This window comes from Nannospalax galili, unplaced genomic scaffold (genome assembly GCF_000622305.1).
Source record: "Nannospalax galili isolate Female #2095 unplaced genomic scaffold, S.galili_v1.0 scaffold3505, whole genome shotgun sequence".
Taxonomy (NCBI): Eukaryota; Metazoa; Chordata; class Mammalia; order Rodentia; family Spalacidae; genus Nannospalax; species Nannospalax galili.
In genome coordinates, this window is record NW_008352757.1 from 171,878 (window position 1) to 181,393 (window position 9,516).

A 9,516-nucleotide genomic window follows, 5' to 3' on the forward strand; every position below is an offset into this window, starting at 1 on the left:
TTCATTCTTCTACAGGTGGAGATCCAGTTTTGCCAGCACCATTTGCTGAACATCTGCTCTTTCCTTCAGTTAATGTTCTTGGCCCGTTTGTCAAATATTAGGTGGCTGAAATTGTATTTACTCATATTTGGATCTTCAATTTTGTTCCATTGGTCTATGGTTCTATTTTTATGCCAGTACCATGTTGCTTTTACGACTATAGCTCTGTAATACAGATGATCTATGGTTCTATTTTTGTGTCAGTACCATGTTGTTTTTATGACTATAGCTCTGTAATACAGTTTAAAATCTGGTCTAGGAATCCCTCCAGCATAGCTCTTAGTGCTCAAGGTTATTTTGGCTATCTGAGGTCTTTTATGCTTTCATATGAATCTTAGGATTGTTTCTTCCAGTTCTGTGAAGAATGTCATGGGGATATTGAGTGGCATTGTATTGAATGTGTAAATGGCTTTTGTGCATTCTGGATTCCTCTATTAGTGTATAGTTGTTAAAGATTTTCTCCAACTCAGTGGGTTTCCTCTTCCCTTCCTTAGTTGTTTCTTTTGCTGTACAGAAGCTTTTTAATTTAATGAGTTCCCACTTATTGATTATTGACTTTAATGCCTGAGCAGCTGATGTTTGGTTTAGAAAGTACTTTCCTATGCTGATATCTTGAAATGTGCTACCTATGTTTTGTACTAGCAGTTTCCAAGTTTCAGGTTTTATATTGGGTTCTTTGATCCATTTGAGTTCAATTTCTTGCAGGGTGAAAGATAAGGTTCCAATTTTAAGACAGGGATCCAGTTATGCCAGCACCATTTGTTGAAAATTCTGTCATTCCTCCATTGTGTGTTCTTGGCACCATGTCAAATATCAGGTGGCTGAAATTGCATATACTCATGTTTGGGTCTCTATTGTGTCTATTTTTTTGTACCATGCTGTTTTTATGACAATATCTCTGTAATATAATCTGCTATCTCATATAGTGATCTCCCAGCATTGTTCTTTTTGTACAAGATTGCTTTAGCAATTGGGAGTCTTTTGTGATTCCATACGAATTTTAGGATGACTTTTTCCTAGCTTTGCGAAAAACGTTGTGGGCATTTTGATTGGGATTGCATTGAATATATAGACTTCTTTTGGTAAGATGATCAGTTTTACAATATTGATTCTACCAATTCATGAGCATGGTAGGTCTTTCCATCTCCTAGTGTCTTCCTCTATGTCTTTCTTTCAATATTTGAAATTTGCATCGTAGAGTTTTTTTATGTCTTTATTTGGGTTTATTGCTAAATATTTCTACTTTTTGTGGTTATTGTGAATGGGAGGATTTCCTTTAATACTGTTTCTGGTTCCTTGATATTGTTATATAGAAAGGCTACTGATTTTTGCATTTCATAGAGAAAATGTTAATCATCTTTATACCCATTTTAAAAGAGCTCTGCAATGAGAACTTTAAATTTCTTTGAAGAAACAAATCAAGGAATATATTAGGAAGTGGGAAAAACTCTACTGTTCATGGACTGATAGGTTTAATATTATAAAATTGACCATCATACTACAAGAAATTTAAAGATTCAGCATAACTCCAATTAAATTTCTTGTGGCATTTTTCAGAATAATAGAAAAAAAACTAAAATTTATATGAAACCACAAAAGACTGTGGCTAGTCAAAGTCAACCTGAACAAAGAGCAATACTGAAGGGATTAGAATATCAGAGGTATAATATTAAAATCTGTATGGTAGTGGACAAAATCAGACATTCAGATCAATGGAACAAAATAGAAGACCCAAACATGGTTGCTACAGTCATATCCATTTGATATTTGACAAAGATGCCAAAAATACACACCAGAGGAAAGGCAGCATCTTCAACAAATGATACTGAAAAATTAGATCTCTACATGTAGAATACAATTAGATCCTTATCCTGCACAAAAATCAACTCCAAATGCATCAAAGTCCTCAATGTGAAATAAAAGGCTGAAAATGTTAGAAGAAAACAAAGGCAATAGCCTATAAGATACAAGCGCAGGATAAAACTTTCTTTTTTTCTTTTTTAAAAAAATTATTTATTATTTTTATTTTATGGGTTTACATGTATTGCCTGCATGTGGGTAAGTGGACCCGTGTCATGAAATGCCCACGGAGGTCAGAAGAGGCTGTCGGATCCCCTGGGACTGGAGTTATGGACAGTTGTTAGCTGCCATGTGGGTGATGGGATTTGAACCCAGGTCTTCTGCAAGAACAGCCAGTGTTCTTTCTAAATTGGACCTCATTTGTTCATGAATTACAAGTGGGACCTCATTAAAATAAAAAATTTTCTGTACAGCAAAAGTAATAGCTGATTGGGGGAAGATCAAACCCGAAGAATAGGAAGGAATCTTTGCCAGGTATACATCTGATAGAGGATTAAATTATAGAATACTCAAAGGACTCAAAAAACAAAGAATTAAGAAAATATATGACCCAATTAAAAATGGACTACAAATCTGGACAGAGAATTGTCATAAGAAGAAATAAAAATGGCTAAGAAACACCTTAAAAAGTGCTCAACATTCTTAGTAATTAGAGAAATGCAGATCAAACCACTTTAAGATTCCATCTTACCTCAGTCAGTCTGGTTAAGATAAAGAGAAGTAGACACCAAATGGTACTGAGGATCATTCACTGCTGGTTGGAATGCAAACTCCTGTGACCTCTATGGAAAGCTGTGTGGAGAATTCTTAAAAATATAAAAATGAGTCTGCCATATGATCCAGTTATTCCACTCCTTGGCATATACCCAAAGGACTCATCCTATTGTAGAGACAACTGTACATCCATGTTTGTTCTTGCTCTTTTCACACATGGAAACAACCTAAATGACCCTCAACTGACAGATGGATAATGAAAATACATTTACAAAATGGAGTTATACTCAGTGGTAAGAAAAGATGAAATTTGCAGGTAAATGGATGGGACTAGAAACTTGTTGTACTAAGTGAAGTAATATAGACCCAGAAAATGAAATGTGTGAATCTTAGCACCATTCCTTTATATGTGAGTATATATCCTGATGTAACAGCAGACAGGAAAATGGAAAGGAAACCTGGAGTTAAAGAAAGACCCCAAAAGAGGTGTATACTGGGGAACAGAGGTTACCAAATGGGAGGTGGGGTACTCAACTGCGAAGGGAGGAAGGAAGGACATACAAGAAACCATGGGGTTAAAATGAAGAAGGAACTCAAGAGAAAGGGGAATAATAGGATACAGGTATTATCAAGGGGAAAATGGGCGCACTTAAACTTGGGAGGGATGAGGGAGGTTAGACATGGAGAGAAAGAAATAAATTAAGTTTATGTGGTATAAAAATTCAGAGGGAAATGTATTGACTTAAACCCCTCCTGAAAAACACAGTGCAGTATCTGAACATTAATGCATGTGTTTACCTAAAGGCTCTATAACAAGAAACACAGTGCCTGAGGAGAACCCTCCATTCAAGTTGTTGGTCAGGGTAGTCTCAGAGACTCCCAAAGTAACAGAGGATATTGCCACAGCCCTTGATTACCTCCCAGAACTTGAAGGGAAGAGTCTACTTCTGAAGACAGGGCATACTTTGGACATAGGACATGGAACAATGAATCTGGAACTGACCTGGAAGCCTTTTCCCTGAAGACTAGGTCTCATAGTTCTAGATGACAGTATGCAAGATACTAAAGGAGAAAAATCAATCAATGGTCCAACCTCAGTTTCAAAGCTTAATAACCACAATGAGTGCACAGAAACTACCTCTATTGTTGTAGTTGTAGCATTTTTATTTAGAGTGTAATCCACAGTTATCTAATTGTACTTAAAGCCCTATTAATTGGAGGGAACTCATAGGTGGCACTGTAAATGTAGCCAAATACACATGGCTGTATTGGTCAGAAATCCTAGAGATAACCCTATCTCTGTCTAGACAAATGAAAATTCTTACTATATGTTAAATATATGCTAAATATGTATCTCCGTATTTACAGACAAGTGTACTGTATGCCACTAATCAAAAAAGCTTCTTTTTGCAACAGATGGAAGCTGTTACAGTGTTCTACAACTTGCCAGGAAACTTTTAAAAATCCTCAATGTAGCTTGATATTAAGACCTAAATTACATTATGCAAATGTTCTGTCTTACATACGATGCCAATGCTATGGCCACCTAGAATGAGCTATGCCAACTCTCACCCCCATGAAGTTCCCTAGAATTGTTGAGTTGAAACATATTTGTTCTGGTATTTCCCTCAGTTGTCATTTAATGAATGGCAATGAGGTGGTCTAGGATTTTCTTCCTCTTACCACAGAGAAACCAAAGATATCTTTCTTGTTTCTACTTTCAAGTAGTTTTGTCCTGATAAAAAAGGTCTAGTATAGGTTTCAAAAGTTGTTTTTAAGGTTTATAATGTTAATATTATGTATGGGTTTGATAGAATAGTAATGTCACTGGACCTTACTTTCCATATTTCAGTGCCTTTTCATGTTGTGATGAAAAAGGGTATGCTGCATAAAAAAACCAAATTTCATCAACTAGTACTGAGATCATATACCTCTTAATGAAGAGCATTTGATGCTAATTAGCACCCATAAACTGTGTACAGAGAGATTTGTTCAAGTATTGGATTTGAAAATAAGTGCTTTTGTTTAACTGAACTAATGTATTGAGTGATATGTTATGAAAAGCTAAATTATGTTATACATTACTGTAACTATGTAGGAAATATGCTCATATATAATCGATATGCTAAAATTTTTTATATGGCTTTCTATAATGATAGCTTCAATGTTAATAAGTTTTTCACCTTAAAAGCCAAAAAGAAAAAAAAATGACAAAAACGCTGGTGAGGATGAGGGGAAGGAGAAACACTCATTCATTGCTGATGCGATTGAAATATCACACAGCCACTATGGAAATCAGTAAAAGCAACTCATCAAAAATTAAAAGTAGATCTACTCTCAGATATAGTTATACCACTCTTTGGCATATACCCAAAGAACCCAATTCCTACTACAGAGATACATGTCCAACCATGTTTATTGCTGTGCTTTTCACAATTGCTAGGGTATGGAAACACACTAAATGTTCCCCAACCAATGAATGGATAATAAAACTGAGTTATACTTACAGAATAAAATTCTATTTGGTGTAAAGAAAAATGAAATCTTCAGGCAAATGGATGGAACTACAAACTCATACTAACTGAGGTGATATGGACTCAGAAAAGCAAGCAATACCTATTGTCTCTCATTTGCAGATCCCAGTTCCCAATCATTAGATATTAATCAATATCCTGATGTAATGCTAGACCCAAGAAAATGGAAAAGAACCATGAAGGCAGAGGGGAAGAAGGGGCTTATGAAAGGGAGATAGTAGGAGACAAGTTTTATCAAGTGGGAAATTGGGAAAATGACAAGTACTTTAACTTAGAAGGGACGGGGACTATAGAGAGAAAGAGAGAAAGAGGAAAGGGAGATAATGCTTAAGTGATGTAAAAAAACCAAAGGGAAGTATAGTATTTAATAAGCTTCCTGAAAATACACATATAGTATAAATGTGTGTGCATGGGGATAGCTGAAAGCTATGTAATGAAAACTACAGTGTCAGGAAAGGAAAGTCTCCTTCCTAGTTGTTGGTCAGGGTAGTCCAAGTGATACCCAAATAATACACATTATTTCCACAGCCCTTGATTTCATCCCAGAAATTGAACTTAAGGCCCTATTGCTTAAAATGTGACATACTTTGGACAAGGAACTTGGAAAGTTTGAGTTGGAACTGACCTGGAAGACTCCTCCCTGAACACTAGTTCTCATAGTATCAGGAGGTATTATGCAAGCTGCCAAGGAAAAAATCAAATCAATAGTCCCATCCAGCTGTACATTCCACAAACCAGAATGATGACCAGCCCAGCAAAATATATCTTGTGGTGCATTATTGGCACTTTTATCTTGGGCATAATCAACAACTGTCTATTTGGACTTAAGTCTTCTCAATGTTAAGGAATTCATGCATGGCACTTCAAGTATAACAAAGTACACAAAGGTGAAGTGGTTATAGACCCTAGAGAAAATCTACTTCTGTCAGTTCCCTAGACCAAAGTAATTTCTGACATGTTCTAAATAAGTATCTTTATATTTACAAACAAATGTATGTTTCTTTGTTTATCAAAGAAAATTTTTGTAACAGATGGAGGTTATTACAATGTTCCACAGCTGGCCAATCACATAGAATAAAGTGACTGTGAGATATCTGGACCTAAGTAATATATCTACAATGCAACCCCTACATCTAAGGCTCAGAGAGCATCATGGAAGAAGGGTCAGATAGGAAGCAAGAGCCAGAAGGACAAGACTCCTTTTGTTCATTAATACATTCTAGACTTGATAAGGTAAATGCACCAACAAAATATCCAAGGTATGGTAGTCTAACAAGATCTTCATAATGGCAAAACCAATGCATAATGGCAATACCAAGGATGATGGGGGAAATTACAGGGGGTCCCACCTCAAGATGAAGAGCTAAAGGAAATCAATGAATACTGCAGGATGGAGAAGTGGTTTCCTTCAAGTAATAGGTTGCCTATTCTTGAATAGACAACCCTAAACACAGGCACATAGGAGAACCAATAAATGGAATCACTGTGTGTGTGGATTTGTGACACTATTCCTAGGGATAAATGAACAAACATCTACTCAGGTCATAGGGAACCAATGACAGACCAAAATAAGAATACTACCAAAATACAACTTCATGAAACAATAGGTTTTATTGGGGTTACATACATGAATATAGGTGAGAGGGTTACTTACAGGGTCAGAAATGACTAACAGACAGATACATCTCCAAATCCCACCCTAGTTTTATTGAAAGCTCAGAAAATCAGGAATTCTGGAGTTCACTACACAACCTGCAGGCAGCTCAACAGTTGGAAAGTGTCATTGCCAGGCAGTTCAATTTGTAAGAGCCTCCTCCAGGAAACTTGACTGTTATCTGTTTCTTCCAGGCAGCTTAGCTTGTCTCCAAGTGTCTCTCAGCAGTGTCGGGAATCCTGTGAATCTAGAAAATTCCCAAAGCTATTCAGTTGTTTGCTTTCTGAGCTTAAGGAACTTTCCTTACAGAGGAATGCTTCATCTCCTCTCATAAGATCATGTTTGTGGAAGGTTTATCGTGGAGGAAATGGATACACAATAATATGTAACAATAATAATCAAAGAGGACACAAGAAATTGAGAGGGAGTGCAGGAGGACACGGGAGCATTCAGAAGGGAAATGGAGTGGTTAGAAATAATGCAAACACAACACTACAGTATGATAGTTTCAAAAATAAAATAAAGTTTAAAAATAAACGATGTTGAGACAGGAAAAAAGAAACCTTTAACTGAGACCCAAGACTTTTCTTCAAAAGAATTTTGTACTTATACAAGTTTCAATGATCTTCAGTGCACTAAAATACAAATGTAGCAAATGACATTATTTTAACAGTTTATCTCCCCCCACTGATATATTTCTAATTTTGTCACTGTTCTTGAATGAATAGCATCTTCCTATAATGATTGTAGAATTCAGCTCACATTCTGTTTTATTACGTTCTGTTTTTGATAAGTAGACTAACCAGTGGGTGCACTGTAAAAATGATCCAAATTTAGGGTCTTAGTGAAGGCATCTGACAATGTGAAATAGTCTTATTTCTACCTCTTTATCAAGTCCTCCCTTTCTATAACTATGTTCCAATTGTCTAACAAACACCTAACAATACTTTGAGTCCACCATAACTCTCCTTCCATAGAAAACTAGTTTTATCATTTTCTCTGAAAATTAGAGAGAACAGGACTGAACAACTTTTCTCATACCCACTGCATCCCAATTTTTCTTTGAATATTAAGCTGTGAGCAAATACTTATTCTTCATTCTGTGTTCAAAGACAGAACCTGGGTTTATTATACACACTCTTGTATAATAACATAAATAACATAAATAATAACATAAATTTATTCAATAATGTTCCTTGTCAAGCTTGTAGTAAATAAACTGTTGAATGACAGATTAATGGGAAAATAGAGAGAACAGTATTCGTAATAGTCTTCACACTGCTACCTCAATATTTTTATAGAGGAAACCAGATTCACATGCCCTTGGAATGAATAGTGAACTATTGCCTGAAAATTATTGATTATAATAGTGTGATTTTATCTCAGACTATTTAGTAATATTACACATGGTGAAAGGTTTTTTGCTTTTTGGTTTTTTGGTTTTTTTTAACCTTAACGAATCATGAATGTTTTTTATCCTTGAACTTTGCAAGGAAATTTCTCTCTGATCTTAGCAAAATAAGGTATTTTAGAAAAAAGATGCAGCATAGAAATATGCACTACAGGCCAAGATGGAAAAGCTCCCCCACCACCATCATGTACTTCCTCTTAGTACTGTGGTACACAGGGAAGAATGTCACCCAGACACTACAGAACACCAGCATGCTAAATGTAAGGACCTTGGCCTCAATGAAGATGTCAGGCATGTTCCTGGCACACAACCACCCTAGGCCAGAGAGCCCAGGTATCTCAGAACACAATAAAAGGCAGTGACTGAGCCCTTGTTACACACAATGAGGATGTGCCTGTGTTGAGCGTGTACATCTGTATCAACAAAAGGAGGAGATGGTTCCACCCACATTCCACAAAGGAAAAGTTGGATCAGTATGCAGATGGGAATAATGAATTTTGGGGCTCTTGACATCAGCATGTCCCTCATGTTTCTTCCTGAATAAGTGAGATGGAAAGCCATAGCCACAGTAATGGTTTTGGCCAACACAGTGGAAACAGATTCAGTGAATGGAACTCCAACTATGGTCTTCTTCAGCACAGATGACCATGTTGGGATGTCAAATATAGAGCAAAGAGCAGAGAAAACAGAACATGAGGGAGATGAGTAGGAATGTAGCTGCAAGTCTAGTTATTGGAGTGACTTGGTGTTTCACAAAATCCACCAAAATAAGAGCTGTCAGTGCAGAGACCAACAGGGCCATGCAGAGTCATCGCTAGAAGGTCATCATAAGCCAGAATGTCACAGTTTTTTGGAGGCACTAATTTGCTCTGTGTTGGCATACTGATCATCTGAACATTTCTGATACTGTTCCACATCTGAAGCAGAAATCAAAGTGTCATCAGTATAGTTTTAGCAATTTTCCCTGAGTCACAGAATAAAGGAATGTTGCAGAGAATTGGATACGTTTTCCATCTTTGCTAGTGTATCTTTGAAACTGTATTTTCGTATAGCAATGATTGCCAATTTAAAGAGGTTAACATTGTATGCTGAAGGAAACACAGCAGTTACTCTTAACTTCTGATTGATCTTACATTGTCATGAGCTTTTCATTATGAAGAAAGAAAGAAAATTACTTTCTGCCTTAGAACATTCAGGATGCTCTGAAACATTAAAATATATCTGGGATAATTCATAAAACCTAATAACCACAAGAACAGCAAACTATATTAGTGCGGTAGTGGCACTTTTATGTTGGGGGTAAT

At 36.3% G+C, this 9,516-nt stretch overlaps 1 pseudogene; it reads right to left on the bottom strand.

The window, feature by feature from the left end:
• Window positions 1-8,360: 8,360 nt before the first annotated feature.
• On the bottom strand, window positions 8,361-9,129 carry LOC103747540 (annotated as a pseudogene).
• Between the last annotated feature and the right edge of the window lie 387 nt (window positions 9,130-9,516).